This window comes from Rhinopithecus bieti, unplaced genomic scaffold (assembly GCF_001698545.2).
Source record: "Rhinopithecus bieti isolate Rb0 unplaced genomic scaffold, ASM169854v2 scaffold_7673, whole genome shotgun sequence".
NCBI classification, from domain to species: Eukaryota; Metazoa; Chordata; class Mammalia; order Primates; family Cercopithecidae; genus Rhinopithecus; species Rhinopithecus bieti.
Window position 1 is genome coordinate 400559 of NW_016806375.1, and position 16919 is coordinate 417477.

The following is a 16919-nucleotide window of genomic DNA, read 5'->3' on the forward strand; positions in this document are numbered from 1 at the left end:
TAATCCCACTGACGAAGATGACCTTATGACCCACTCTTACGACCTGATTGCTTCCCAAGGGCCTCACCTCTTAATACCATCACACAGGGAATGAGGCTTCAACATATGAATTTTAGGGAGACACAATATTCTGTCCTTAGCACCCAGCCACCCTCATTTCTGATAACTGGAACATATCTCCAAATAAACTACTCCCACTGAAGCCTGTGTCTCAGGCCTTTATTTTAGGGGAACTCAGGCTAAGACACAATTTCAGTGGTGGTAGAAGATAGATATCATTTCAGATAGGATGGCAGGTAATGTTCAGGGACAGGACTGCACATCTTTGCAGCAAGGCTTCTTAGCAAAGGAATACCTGGGAATAATTAGTTTCCTTGGAATTACATCACACAAACCCTTGTGAGTTTTAATTAAAGGATATTAGAAATGCCCTCATAATGCCCTGTTCAGTGATGCATTGCCAAGAGTAGTTGAAACAGAGTTATGAGATTAAAACAGCTGAGGCATTAGGAATTGAAGTTTGTTTTTGTTTTTACTGTAATATTTAATTCAAAGTATTCAGGAAATGTTCAATGGAATGAAACAGTCAAAATTTTTAGAACTCTTTCCATAGGTGGCCAAATCTTCAAATTATGCCATTATTTGAGATAGAGTTTCATATTATCTTAAGTGGGTTTGGATTCTACTGTTTGGTTTCACCTTTCTTGGTAATTTTAATGAGTGAAGTCTAGACCTTTTCCTTTCAGGGTTCCCAGGGTAAGATTTGGGGTTATTTCTGAAGGTAGTTTCTCAGGAAAACATGTGTGTGTGATGTGACATTAGATGAAGATAGCTCTGGTCTGGCATCCATTTCCTGGATGACCTTAGCTAAGTCTCTTTTCCTGTGTTTGCCTCAGTTTTCTCATCTATAAAACAAGAGACTATAACCACAGCATTAGGAAGAAGCATGTACATTATGTAGTTCAACTCTAGTGTGTGAATCCCTTCTTCAACATCCTAGGAAACTAGCCATCTCATTTCAACATGAATCTACCCAGTGCCTTGCACCAAATGCTTTCCAAAACAGCCCATTCCCTTTTGTGGGGAGTGCTAACTTGCTCTGCTAGCGAAAGTGCCAGTTTGAAATTTTATAAATGGAGAAAAGATAGTATTTATTTGCTTGCTTGCTTGCTTGTTTGTGTGTCTGATTTATAGAGGCTTATCCCAAATATAATTCAATATGACAAGGAGGTTTCACAAGTCCAAGAGTCTTGAATTTACCAACATTATCAATTATTTTCTTGCTTTTCTTTGGTTTACTTTTATTTGGCTTAGCTCCGAAATTTTCTCCCAAAAGCTCTTGGGTTTCATAGTTTTAAATGATTCCTTAGTCTGGAAGGCTGAGAAACATTATTTCCCACCAAATGCCACATTAACTCCTCAGAATACTGGTGGTGGCATAATCTGACTGGCCCTATGGTGGGAGACTCACACTCTAAGCACCTGCCTCTGGCCCCACGTGAGCCTACTTACTCCAAAATAAGTAGAATCAGGTCAGTGAATCTCTGGCCTTTGAGCTATCTCTTCATCCAGCATCTGTAATATGGTTTGGCTCTGTGTCCCCACCCAAATCTCACCTCGGATTGTAATCCCCATAATCCCCACAAGTCAAGGGCAGGACCAGGTGGAGGTAATTGGATCATGGGGGCAGTTTCCCCCATGGGGAAAGGAGTCTCACGAGATCTGATGGTTTTTACAAGCACCTGGCATTTCTCCTGCTTGTACTCACTCCATCGTACCGCCCCGTATAAAGGAGATGCCTGCTTCTCCTTTGCCTTCTGCCGTGATTGCAAGTTTCCTGAGACCTCCCCAGCAATGTGGAACTGTGAGTCAATTAAACCTCTTTCCTTTATAAATTATCCAGTCTCGGGTATTTCTTCAAAGCAGGGTGAGAACGGAGTGATGCAACCAGTATACTTGCGAGTGACTATCTGTTATCTTACTCTCACAAACTTGGCCTCAGGATAATGCCTCAAAAACTCTTTACAGAAGAAAGAACATGACAGTTGTAACCTGGCTTTCTCCTTGACTCGAGTCTCTAAAGATCTGGAGTCAGGCATGGCTAAGTCTGGTCTGGGCCCGCTCTGTGTGGGTGCCATCTGATTAAGCATCTGTAGGTGTCAAAGCCTGGCTGACATCCAGACCTTTCCTTCTGGCTAGACTTCATTGGCCAAATGTGGCCTTTCAGCTCACATCTGTCCTCCAGGCTGGTCACACACTGGGTACCAGCATTTTGGCAGACAGTACAAGCACAACAATTACAGCTGTCTCTGTGTGGTCCTGCACATCCAATCCTCTTAATTAGCTGACTTGCTTTAAGTTCATTATTTGAAATCTTGCCCTTAACCCCCCAACAGTGTAGTCTTCCCCAAAGAAGTTTTAAAGCACCTCTTTCATTAGATTATTTCTAGATACTTGATATTATATTTGCTCCTCTAACGATATATTTTCTTGAATTTCACTTTCTACTTGTTTCTGGTTTATGGAAATACAACTGCGGTTTTCAGTAAAACTCTGTGATACAAAACTCTGTAATAATGCAAATTTGGATATAAAGCCACTGGTATTTGAGTCCTCTCTCTGGCCTCCATTCTCCCATAGGTATATTGGCTAACGTTCTTCTCCTCTAAAGACTGGAGGAACACAGTTAGAAAGTGACTCTTCTTCACTCTGTAATCATGCGTGACTTTCTTGGGTCCTTGTGTGGACAACTGGGTACGGCACAAGTTTCATCTTTACTTTTGTACTCTGTGTATCAGCACAGATGGCCTGAAATCTTTTACTTTACACTAACTTCACCAGAAATGAACCCTCACATTTTACTGATTGAATTTTTGGACTCCACATGTAACACTGTAGTGGAGTGTTACATACATTGTTGTCATTTCCTGCAGACTTGCTAAGTTTGTTTAACATCTCTAATAATTTGCTATAGATTATTTTAAATTTTCTATAGCATCTAAAAATAATGAAGTGTTTGTTTATTCCTTTCCTTTATGTCTTTACCCCCAATTTTATCTTCATTTCTGTGAAGAATATATGTTTATAATGGACATCCTCATCATAGAGCCAATATTAAAGGAATAGTTTCAGTATTTCACCTTGAACATAATATTTGCTATAAGTCATTTGTAAATATTTTTATCAAATTAGGACCCTGCCAATTTCTTATTTGGTAAGAGTTTTTACTATAAATAGGTATTAAATTTTATCAAACATTTTCTGCATCTACTGAAATGATTGCATGATTAACTCTCTAATGTTACAACATAAAAACAACCTGAAGTTCCTTAAATCAGCAAGTAATTTATTTTATTTATTTATTTATTTATTTATTTTTGAGACGGAGTCTCGCTCTGTCGCCCAGGCTGGAGTGCAGAGACTGGATCTCAGCTCACTGCAAGCTCCGTCTCCCGGGTTCACGCCATTCTCCTGCCTCAGCCTCCCGAGTAGCTGGGACTACAGGAGCCCGCCACCGTGCCCAGCTAGTTTTTTGTATTTTTTAGTAGAGACGGGGTTTCACCTTGTTAGCCAGGATGGTCTCGATCTCCTGACCTCGTGATCCACCCGTCTCGGCCTCCCAAAGTGCTGGGATTACAGGCTTGAGCCACCGCGCCCGGCCAAGTAATTTCTATATAATATATCATAGTTTTCATCATTTTAATGTGATGCTTGATCCAGTTTGTTGATATTTTGCATGGGATTTTTGTCTTCATTGTTATAATCAAGATTGGTCTGTTTCTTATACTGTCATGTGCTACCTCATAAAATGAGTTGGGGAGTCTATTCTCTTTTTCAATTCTCGGGAGGAGTTGGGGTAAAACTAGAATTATTTCTTGTTGAACATTATATAGCACTCATAGGTAATGTTATCAGTGTTTCAAGATTTATTTGAGGGGATGTTTTGAAAAACGGATTTAATTTCTTTACTTATAGAATTTTCATGTTTTATCTCTCATGTCAATTGTATTAATTTGTATTTGCCTAGGAATTTGTTCATTTACTCTAAATTCTCAAAATTTTTTGGCATAAAATTGTAAAATCTTCTTGTTGTTTTAAAAAAGTATGTAAAGGCTCTGTAATGATGTTCCTTTTATATTCCTGACATAAGCTATTTGTGTCTTCTCTCTTTTTTCTTGATCAGTTTTACCAGAGGCTAATCAATTATATTGATTTTTTTCTTCAGAAAAGCAAACTTTAGCTTTATTGATTCTCACTATTATCTGCATGTTTTCAATTTTATTAACTTCCATTTTCTTCTTTCTACTTTCTTTAGATTTGCTGTTTATTGCATTCTTCAGTTGAACTCTGTTTTTCTGGTTTTTTGGTCCATTTGTTCCATCAATTATGAAGAGATGTTTGTTAAAATTTTTTACGTTGCAGATTTGTACATTTCTCCTTGGAGTCTGTCATTTTCTGTTTTAGCTTTTTTGAGGCATATTAGAAGCACACAAATATATCTTTCTTCTTAGAGACAAGGCTTCATTCTGTCATCCAGGCTGGAGTTCAGTGGCCTGATGGAAACTCACTGCATCCTCAAACTCCTGGGCTTAACAGGCCCTCCCACCTCAGGCTCCCAGGTAGCTAGGACTACAGATGTCTATTACCATGCCTAGCTCATTTATTTAAAAAAAAGAAAATTTAGGAGACAAGTCTTGCTATGTTGCCCAGGTTAGTCTAGAATGCCTGGCCTGAAGCAACCGTCCAACCTCGGCCTCCCAAAGCACTCGGATTATAAATATGAGCCACTGCACCTAGCCGACAAATATATCTTTCTGTTGAATGAGATCTTCTACCATTATAAAGTTACTTTATCTCTAATAATGCTTTTATGTCTTAGATTCTACTTTGTCTCATATTAATGTGGCCACATCAGTTTTCTTTTGATTAAGCACAGTATATCCATCTTCATCCCCTTTTTTCTATATTCTAATGTTTTAGATCTCTCTCATATAAACATTATAAAGTACGTTTTTTTAAAAAAATCCTATCTGATAATTGGTTTCTAATAACTGGAGTTTTTGTCCACTTACACATAGGTAGTTAATGATATATTTAGGTTTGAAATCAACTGTCTCATTTTGAGCTTTCTATTTCTGTTTTAGGTTCTTCTTTCTCTCCATTTTTATCTTCTTTTAGAGTAACTGTTATTATTTCATTGTTCCTAACCTCTACCAGTTTTGGAGATTATATCTGTGGCCCCTTTTTGAAATGGGCACATTAGAAATTACAATATGAATCCTCAACTTTAAAATATAATATCAGACATTATTCTTCCTTACAGATAATTCAAGTAACTTATTTACCAGCATCTTAGCTTATATGCATTTCTTATGCAATTATTTCTATATATTTTAATTTCACAAGATATAACTATTTTATTAATTTCATTTTAATATCTCTATTTTTTTTTCTTGCATCTCAGACTTTCCACCAGCGACCACTTTCCTTCTACTTGAAGTTTCTTCATTAGAGCTTCCTTTTGTGAGGACCTGATGGTAGCAAACTACCTCCACTTTTGATTGTGTGAAAAAAAAAGTGTTTAATGTTACCTTTATTCTTAAGAGATATTTTAACATAAAATATTGGATTAACAATTACTTTCTTTTATCACATGGAAGATCCTCTGGCTTCTAGCTTCTGTTTTATTGTTGAGACATTGGCTTTCATTCTAGACAGGGGTCAGCAAATTATATGCCTGGCCGAATCCAGCCTACAGCCTACCTCAGTGAAGTTTTACTGTACAGTATCTATGCCCGTTCATTTCCATTTTGGCTATGGCTGTCCTCACACTATCATGGGAGAGTTGAGTATTTGTAACGAAGACCACATGGCCTTCAGAGCACAAAGCAACTACTTTTTGGTCCTTTTTAAAGAAAGCTTGCTCACCCCTCGTTTAGCAGTCACTCCCTTTGAAAGCCATTTATTTTCTCTGGTTTCTTCAAAGATTTCTCTCTTCCATTTTCTCCATCTTCACTACAGTTTGCCTCTTTCTATTTACCCTTCTTGAACTGTTTCAGGTATCTTGAATTTGTTGACTAATACCTAATATCAGTGCTTAAAAATTCTGAATCATTCTCTCGGTTAGCTATCTATTAGTGCATACAAAATTCACCAATTAGCCGCTAAGACAATAAACATTTATCATATCTCACAGTTTCTGTGGAAAGGAAATCTGAGAGTGACCTGGCTAAGCAGCTTTTGCTCAGGAGCTCTCATAAGGCTGCTTTCACACATCAGCTGAGTCTGTATTCAGTCAACACTGAATGATTGACCGGCATTGGAGGATCCACAATGAGTAATTCACATGGCTGGCAAGGTGGTACTGGCTGTTGGTGGAAAGTCTCCATTTCTCTTCAGATGAGCCTCTCCACACAGCACGGTGTCCTCACAAGATGATGACTGGCTTCCCACAGAGCAAGTATTCCAGGAGAGAGACAGAGTAGGCAAAAGCTACTCTTTTAATGATGTAGCTTTGGACATAGTATCATTGATACCACATTCTATTCATTAGAAGCAAATCACTAAATCTTGTCTATACTCAAAAAAGAGATAAATTAGGCTCCATCCAGTAAAAAGAGAAGTACTAAAGAATATGAACCAATTTTAAAACCACTCATTTTGTTGTTGTTATTATTGAGATAGAATCTCACTCCATCACCCAGGCTGGAGTACAGTGGCGTGATCTCAGCTCACTGCAACTGCCGCCTCCTGATATCAAGCGATTCTCATGCTTCGGCCACCCACGTAGCTGGGATTACAGGTGTGCACCACCATGCCAGGCTAATTTTTGTATTTTTAGTAGAGATGAGATTGCACCATGTTGGTCAGGCTGGTTCAAACTCCTGACCTCAAGTGATCCACCCACTTCAGCCTCCCAAAGTGCTGGGATTACAGGTGTGAGCCATCACACCCGGTCCCCATTATTCTTTATGATATTTTCCCCCACTCCTATTTTCTGTTGCTTCACTTTTTAAAATTTCAATTAAACATAGGTTAAGCTTTCTCATTGTATCTATGTCTCTTACCTTTCCTTCTGTGTTTTCCACCTCTTTTTACTATGTTACACTATAGATAATTTTCTCTGTCCAATCTTTCAATTAATCAATTCTATTATTAACCATATCAAGTCTGGTATTAACCCCATCACTAGGTTTTCAAGTTCAGTCATTTCATTTCAAAAAACTTTTTGTTAATCCCAAAATGAATTGTGTCTACATATTTCATTTGGTTCATTTTCAAATCTACTAAATCACTTCCTACAATATCTTATTTCTTACAAATAACTTCATTTTGCGTTACATTTCTTTAAACATAATTATCAATGTTGTTTCCAGATCTGTCTCTGCTAATATCAATATCTGAAGTCTTTGTGGAATTTTGTATGCTTTCTCTGCTGATTTTTATTTATAGAGGCCAATGTTCTCATATGTTTGAATCTTCAGTTAAATACTAAACAATTTTAGTATTTAAAGAATTGTTTTGTTATGCCCTATACACAGGGAACACTCTGAGTCTACAAACACCTTAAAACCAGCTCAAGATTTGAGATTTTGGGAAAACCCAGAAGATTCAATCCCTGACTGTAACTGCTCAAAAGAGTTTTCCTACTTCTTCTCTCTCTCTCAGTGGTTAGAGACTTTGAGAATTGTAGCTGAGTGTGGTCAGAGGATTGACTAGACTCCTACTTTATGACAAGATGTTTATGTTTGTCCATCTTACCCCAAAGAGTAATCAGATAGCATCCTTAAGGGAATACAGTAATTAAATATTAGAACTGAGACTTGAACCAAGGCTCTTATGTTTCTCCTATGCCATACCTGATCCCTACAATCAATAACTGGTAATGTTGGACAGTGATGATTATGGTATTGCCTATTCTTTCTCTTCTCCCACAACACAGCCTCCAGGGGAATGTCCTACTCAGCAATATCAAGTCATATAAGAGCTTAGGTATGCTGGCAAAAGGAATTCATCGAAGCTGAAGGCAGAAGCTCTGCCTTTTACTATCTAGACTGCCAGCGAACAGAAGTAAAACCTTCAAGTTGAGTAATATGAGGGGTGCTAGCTGACTACTGGGAGAACAATTGTGTACCTTCTAAGACAGGGCTGCCACTACTGCAGAAATATAACAGCACTGTGTATAAAATAACAGGGCCTTTTTTCATGGTTCATGTCAGCAGGGTATCTGATTGATACACTGCATTGTTTTCAATCATGGTTTTATGAGGTCCCATTAAATATTGAAAACCAAGCTATATATTTAGAACAGTAATTAGTCTGAAGCAGCCTCTGTGCCTTATCCCCTTTAAAGTTTTCAAGTAAACCAAGGATGATGAATATTTAATGTACTGTACCTCATTGTCATCTGATAATACGATTTGTTATAGGGTTATAAAATGTTATATTAGGTTCTTACAGCACATCATTAATACTGTAAAATGTAGCTGAGCTCCCAGGCAGAGCTGTTTGACAGAAAAACAACAGAAAGACAAGTGATATCAACCATTTTCTCCAAGGGCTTAGAAGACAACCAACTAAGAGGTCAAAAGATGTTTTTAGTGCATTTGATATACATTAAAGAGAAAAGAAAGGGCCGGGCGCGGTGGCTCAAGCCTGTAATCCCAGCACTTTAGGAGGCCGAGACGGGTGGATCACGAGGTCAGGAGATCGAGACCATCCTGGCTAACATGGTGAAACCCCGTCTCTACTAAAATACAAAAAAAAAAACTAGCCGGGCGAGGTGGCGGGCGCCCGTAGTCCCAGCTACTCGGGAGGCTGAGGCAGGAGAATGGCGGGAACCCGGGAGGCGGAGCTTGCAGTGAGCTGAGATCCGGCCACTACACTCCAGCCTGGGCGGCAGAGCGAGACTCCGTCTCAAAAAAAAAAAAAAAAAGAGAGAGAAAAGAAGGGTGAACACAATGAGGAAAGTAAAAAAGTAAAAGAGGACAACAACAACAAAAAAACATACAGAGGAAAGTTCCAAGAACATACAGAAAACAAAAGAGGTAGAGAGGTGATTAGTTGTGGAGAGAATTCAAAGATCAGGTAGAAATTTGGATGGAATAAACATTAAAGTTCTTTGATACATTTAGATACTAGGATTCCCTGTTCCCTTAAAAGGGGATTAGTATATATCATCCCATAATATGCCACTTTGACATAATAATTATTTTGAGCTGGAAGCAACTGGGCCAAATCAGACATAGGAAGAGCTCTCTGTCCTTCCCCATCTGCCTAAAAGCAGGGCATAAATTTTCCTTGTGAAACAGATGTCCCTTCTTTTCCATATCAGAAAGAGGAGTGCCAAAATGAGTCTATATTAAGAAATGTTGCTAAAGAACTCTTATCTACCATTAGTTTCCTCCATATATGTTCTACTCACCTTCCCACAATTTATTGACTCTAGAAGTCCAAACCCCTTTCCTTTGTCTAGTCTCTTCTCCACAATTTATCACCCTTTGTTAAAATTGTATATAAGCCCTAGAGGACAACTGCCTCTTTGGATTTTTCACTTCTTTTCTGTGAAGCCCTCATGTACCTAAAATTAAAAATATTAGCATCAATAAAATATGTGTTTTTTCTTGATAATTGTTCTTTTGTGAGTTTAATTATCTGACCCCAGTTATGAAAACCTAAATGTGTAGAGAAATAGTTTTTCCTTCCTTACACCTTGTGGTTGAAACAATAGCCACAGGGATCTCATGAGGCAATTTAGTCTACCTCATGGATTCTCTGAAAGAATCCAGTAGCCCCCCCAAATGATTGCTGCTATCCACAGAGTAAACTCTGATAATAAAATAAGTATTGCTTGACAATAGCAATAGTAAACCAAGATTAGAGTTTAGACATTGTTATTTACTTCCAGTCCATTTCTGTCAACTACATAAACAGGCTAAAGTTCAAAAGTCATATCAAAATCTAATTTAGGGCCATAACTTTCAAACCATTAACATCAGAAGGGACCTTGGCAATCATAACAGTCTATAGTAGTTAGGAGTATGACCTTAGAAGACAGATAAATTCATGTTTCATGCCTACCATACATTAGCTGTGTGACTGTAGACTTCCCAGGCATCATTCTCCTCATCTGTACAGCTTACAGTTGATAATAACTAAGATTATGCAAGTAATGCACTTAACACAATGACTACATGTTTTAAATACTCAATAAATATGAACACTGATGCTAACAGTGAAAAAGAGGACAAGAAGAAGAAATTATCCAACTTGCTATTTTACAAATAAGAAAATTAAGGCCCAGAGAGGAGAGATAACTTGTTAGAGACAATACAGCCTATTATTGCTGAAACAGAAGGCAGAGTCAAAATCTCTTTTCACTATAAGCTACAATTTATAGTTCCTTATTATGTATCTATTTTGGCATTAGGTGCATTAGGATCAATTAAAAAAAGAAATACAAAACATGGTCTTTAATGTCAAGAAATAAGATTTATCTATTGAACACTGGAAGAATATAAAATTTATGCCATGGCTAAAATTTATTTGATAAATATTATAGAAATTACATATGTCTGCAAAAAGTTAATGAAATTGAGAGAAAAAATTTTATACTATAATGCAAAGTTTAAAAGAAAATAACATTATGTGTAGATATGTAAGAAAGGAAAAAAATTACACCAGAATAAAAGATACCAAAATAATGACAATGATTTTTTTCTCTAAGTGGTTTTCTTCTTCATCATGCTTTTAACATATTTTCCATAATTTCTACCAATGCACATACTACTTTTTAGAATTATAAGAAAGATATGTTTTGTCTCACCAAGGGAACATTACATATAGTGGGAAAAGTGTCTATTCACAATAACAACTACAGCATATATAAAATATCCAGAAATACAATTTTAAAGAAGGTTATTAGACTTATATAAATAAAATGAAATAACCCATAAGACAATATTATATTGTACTACCTCCTATAAAAAAGTTTTCCATAAAATAAAGCTCTTCTAAACTTCATCTAAAATAATTCAAAAACTATAATAATTAGAAAAAAATAATTTAAGACTAAAGAAAATACAGATAATTTTTCAGTCATCTGATTGACCAGGCTGAAACAGACGGACAACACCCAGTGCTGGCACTTTTGGTGGACATGTACTACCTTTCTAAAGGAAAGTTTGGCAGTATGCATGAACATTTCAAGTGGGTATGCTCTCTGGCCTGTTGATTCTCAGTGTTAGTAATTTAAGGGGATAATCAGATGTGCACAGAAAAGCTTGGAGAAGCATTGTTGTGTTCAGATAGAATAAATGAACAACCTAAAAACAACTAAACATGGCCACCGTTAATTAAACTACTCAGTAAATAAATCATAGTTCATTCATACGAAGGAATTTTAAGTAGCCACTAAAAACTGTATGGCTCTAAACTCATGGCATTTTGTTAAACAAAAGGGGAGATTACAAAATAACATGTGTAATATGTAACACTTATGTGAAATTACAAACACACTGAGAAATATTTGGGAAAAGGGCCATTTCACAATGTTGAGATTTTGAGTTTGGGGGTTTTTGTTTGTTTCTTATTTATACTTTTTTATTGTTCATTTTCCCAATAAGCTTGAATCATGTTCATAATCAGAAATAAACTATAAAGCTCATTTCGTGTTGGAAAAAAAGTAGTACTTTAAGTGAAGAGACAGAAAAACAATAGAATGAGTCAATGTAATCTAAGGAGAAAATATGAATCTAACTCTTGGTTTTGGTAAATTACTTCAATCTCCTCCTTTGTCAAAACTTATCAAAGAGTCCAGGGAGTTAGTAAGTTGATTTGTTTACAAATGGTCTTTTTCTTCTCTTGAAACTATAGCAATTTTAATGAGCAGGAAAATGTCCAAAAAGGAAGAAAAATGGCTAACTCTGGGTAAGATATGAAGATAACTTCTCTAGGGTCTTAAGAGAAGGGAAAATAAGAGAATCTGAACCTAAAGTGAGATTTGGAGTCGGTTTGGGAAAGAATATTCAAGCTCAGAATACCTGGAGATCTTTAAGCAGAGCTGGACCACTACTTGTCGAAGATGTTTTACAGGAAATAGACTTATCAGAGGGGGCATTGGAATAGATGACCTCTGAGTTACATTCTAATCTAAAACTGACTCTGTTTCTCTGTAGCACTTAAAAAAGAATAGTTCTCTAAGTACTGATCTGGAAATGTGCCTATAGGAGATTCCAAGAAAATGGTGGATTGAATGCAATTCCTCTACTCTCCTTCTCAATTCAAATCATTTTATCTCATTTATATCAAAGCCTGGGACTCTAGTGGCTGAGTGCAAATTTGCAAGAGACCCAGGGATCACACAATTTATCAGCCTTTGTTAAAATTATATATAAGCTCCAGAGTGTAACTGCTTCTTTGGGAGAATAAAAGGGAAGGCTTTCTTTGTTATGTACTAGAAAGACATATTAAAGACATAGACATTCTGACTACTGTCAGGACAAGGAAATAAAGGTTTACTTCTCTTAAGAATAAAGAGAGAGAGAGAGAGAGAGAAAGCCTTGGGAGAAGGATTTCAACTAAAATGTGGATCTTGGGAATGTTTGACTTACAGAGATCTGTGGACCCAGGGGACAAATAAACAGAGGCCCTAGTGTCTACCAGATCTCTCAGGCTCCTCAAAAAAATTTTAACAGGTGAGTGAAGCATTCCCACCCTTTAGGCTAAGTGAGTACGGGAGACAGGAAAGCAGGGAGATGTACTCCAGGTTAACAATACCTCAGAGCAGCGTAGCAGCCAGAGACAGAAAGATCAATCAAAACAAACAAAACACAGAACCAACCTTTGATAGATGCTGGAAGAGACAGATGACAAATTGAAAAGGGAAAAAAATAAGAGCTTAGGGATATCTGTGTATACTCCCTTTAACTTCTACTCTCATTCCTCAAGAGGACTTTCCAGAAATAAAAGAAATAGTTTCCAACTAAACTATTTAGGAAGTGAATTAAAGGAGAAGATGTTCAAGATCACTGTTGAGACATGATTTAGTGGCCTAAAAAAATTTAGAGTATGAAGAAATACATAAAAAGATAAAAATCACAAGACAAAAAAGATGAAAATGAATTGGAAGAAGACTATGAGATTTAACATACAAATCAAAAGAGCTCTAGAAGATGTGTTTTTTAATTACTATGGATGCATAATAGTTGTACATATTTGTAGAGTACATGTGATATTTTGCTACAAGCATACAATATGAAATGATCAAATCAGGATATTCATCACTTCAAGGATTTATCATTTCTTAGTGTTAATAACATTTCAGTCCTACTCTTTTAGTTATTTTGAAGTGTACAATAAAGTATTGTTAATAATAAGATCTATTGTGCTACCAAATGCTAGATCTTATTCTATTTGAGTGTATTTTTGTACACATTAGCCTTTCCCTCTTTATCCCACCTCTCCCTATTACCTTTCCCAGCCTCTGGTAACCATCATTCTACTCGCTATCTCCATGAGTTCAGTTTCTTTTTTAGCTCTCACATTTTAGTGAGAACACATAATATTTGTCTTTCTGTGCCTTGCTTATTTCACTTAACATAATGTTATCCAGATCTATCCATGTTGCTGCAAATGACAGGATTTCATTTTTTTTATGGCTCAATAATATTCCATTGTGGGTATGTACCACGTTTTCTTTATCCCTTCATCTGTTAATGGACATACAGGTTGATTCCATATCTTGGCTATTGTGAATAGTACTGCAATAAATATGGGTGTGCATGTATCTCTTTGATATCCCAGTTTTCTTTCTTTTGGATATATATGCAGCAGTGGGATTGCTAGATTGTATGACAGATATAAATAGAGACAACAAGAATTCAAAAAATTAGAGGGATGGAATTAAATCATAGAGTTTTTTTGTTTTGTTTTGTTTTCTCATTTCAAGTTTATTAAAACTTTAACAGTACAAATTATCCAGATTGCAGATTATCAAAAGATCAACTCAGTGAAATCCACATTAAAAAAGGGGCAAACATAAAACAACCCAAAAACAATGAAAAGGAACAACATAAAGAAGATTCACTAGCAAGTCTCTCAAACTTAAAATTCAAAACAGAATGGAAATAAGTTTATATAACTCACTCATCCACTTTTGTCTTCTTCTGTTTCAGGGCTTGATTCATGATCACATTTTTCATTTCTTTCATGTATACGGTCAATTTCTTGACCCTTTGATTCTTGGTTTTCTTTTTCCACTGAGGATCTGATCTTCTCATCCTCCTTATTTTCAATGTGGAGGACTTTAATTCATTGTTCTGACTGCTTTGTTTTATTTTGAGAAGGGACTTTGATCTATATCAGCTTTTTCTCCCCCTGCTATTATTTGAGCTTATTACGATCACGACTTTTACGGTACATTCTTTTCTCACTGTGTGAACTCTTACTTTTCTGTGTCAACTCTTACTTTCTTGGTTTCTGTATTTTTCTTGGTTTCTGTTTTTACTTTCTTCTCTCTCTGAGCTCTGTGAGTCTCTCCTCCTTCTCCTCCTATCTTTACTTCCTAATCTTCCTGGTGGTGTTCTTCTCCCTCGGCTTTGTGACCATCGCCTTCTCCCATATACCTGTTCTCTCTGTATCTATGGTACTCCTTTCTTCTGCTGCAATCTCTGTCATGTCTTCTTGATCTCACTCTTCTTTTTCTGTTCCTACTTCTGCTTTGTTCTCCTGTTCTGCTATTTTAACTGTGTTAACGTTGAGTTGTATCACACTCTTTACTCCTGGATTGTGTACATACATCCTTTTCCTTAGTTTTACTATGATCATGCTCATTACTCTTTGATTCTAACTGTTTAGACTTCTCTTTACCTCTACCCCTTTCCTGATCTTTTCCTTTAGAATCAGGCTGCTTTTCTTTTTCTTTAACATTCTCACGATCCCTTCCTTTGCTCCTTGACCTCATCCTCTTTTCTTCATGTCTATTATGTTTTGAATATCCTTCTTGACTCTTTGCTTTCTCTTTGCTCTTACTCTTAATTTTAGATTTATCCCTTTACTTTGTTCGTATTATATTTATCATCTTTTTCTGAATTTCTTCTGATGTCTCTCTTTACTGTTAGATTTACAGCCTTTAACTTTATTTTCCTTTCCATTTTCTCTGTTTGGACTCTCAAATATATTCCTGTGGTTAGTTATTTTTCTCTCTTTAACTCTACCTGGACTTCTCTGATTTTCTTTTATTTCATTCAGCTCACTCTTATCCCCTTTGATCCATCTTTCACCACTTGATACCCTCATTCTTTGAGCTCTCTGCATCTCTTGCCTCCAGTGTGCCAGAGTCTCACTAAGTCTGAAACAATCCCTTGATCTGGATCTGGAAGAGTTTGATAACACCTTGATCCTCTTCCTTTAATTTTCTTGCCAGATCTAGTAACTAAAAGTCATCTCTGGTATGAAGCAGGCTGGGAGTTAGATGGATTACATTCTCTTTCTTTCTCCCTCTCTGGCTTTTCCTTTCCATTTCATCAGCTTTAGGAGGACTTTTTCTCATTAGGAATCTATTTTCAGGTACTGTCTCTTCTGGACAGACAGTAGACTGGGGTTGTGCTTTAAGATTTTCAGCTTCACTCTCACTAGACGCACTCTTCTTGCTTTTCTTTCACTTCTTTTCCTTCTTGTGGTTTTGGGAATTTTTCCAATTTTTTTTCCCGTTTTCTTTGATTTCTCTTCAGAAGCACTTTCAGAATCAGAGGAATCAGGTGAGAACTGAGAATCACTTGAGCTATCTTAGTCACTAGATGAGGAGGAGGAAGATGATGATGATTTATACCTTTTCTTTTCTTATTTCTTAACTTTAGATTTGGGAATCACTTCTCCATAACTGAGTATCTGTACCTCTGTAAATGCTTTGCTAGCGGCATCCATCTTGTGGTTTTCTCTCTCTCTTACAATTTCTTGGCTAGAGATTACTTGTCCAAAAACAACATGACACCCATCTAAATGAGGAGTTGGTTTCATTATTATGAAGAACTGTAAACCATTTGTATCCTTCCTTCTGTTGGCCGTTGACAAGAGAAATTCTTTGTTGTTTTTGACAGCAAAATTCTCATCTTCAAAAAATCCTTCTTAGATAGATTCCCCTCCTCATCCATTTCCTTCACTGAAGTCACCACCTTAAACCATAAAGTCCTTGACAACTCTGTGAAAAAGACAACTCTTATAATGCAATGGCTCTGAGTTTATTTCTCTGTCCCCTTTTCACCTGTACAAAGACAACTAAACTTCTCACTTGTTTTGGGGCACACATCAGAAAATAATTCAAAGACAACTCTTCCAGCAGGTTGTTAATGGCAATGTCAAAAATAAAATAAAATAAAATCGAAGACATTGAAACTTTATTCCCATGGCTCAAATACTTAATCTTCACATGAAGAAAAGACCAGAAATAAACCAATGACAACTGATCCTTTTGCTCCTGTGCCAGTAGAGTTTCCTCTTCTTTGGTCCAGTCCTTTAAACCATTTCATATCTACCCCTGCCAAAAAAGGAGCTAAAGCCCGCAAACTGCCTCCCTCCCTGACAGTTCAGTCCTAATTGTTGAGGTGTTTTTTGTTTCTTGTTTTTTGTTTTTAGTTTTCTCTTTATTTGCTTGTTTTTTCTATTCTTTGTAATCAGAGTGGTCATCAGTTTGCAACAATTAAGATGTTATTTGCAAGCCTCACATTAACCACAAAACAAAAACATGTAATACACACAAAATAAAAAGCAAGAAATTAAAACATACTGTCAGAAAAAAATTACGTTTATACAAAGGAAGTCAGGAGAAAAGGATAAAAGAAAGAGAGGATCAACAAAACAACCAGAAAGAAAATAAAATGGCAGTGGCAAGTCCTTGATTATCAATAATAACACTGAATAGA

The 16919-nt window shown here is 36.5% G+C and overlaps 1 pseudogene; it reads right to left on the reverse strand.

The window, feature by feature from the left end:
• Positions 1–14145: 14145 nt before the first annotated feature.
• LOC108532084 (peptidyl-prolyl cis-trans isomerase G pseudogene) lies at positions 14146–16404 on the reverse strand (annotated as a pseudogene).
• Between the last annotated feature and the right edge of the window lie 515 nt (positions 16405–16919).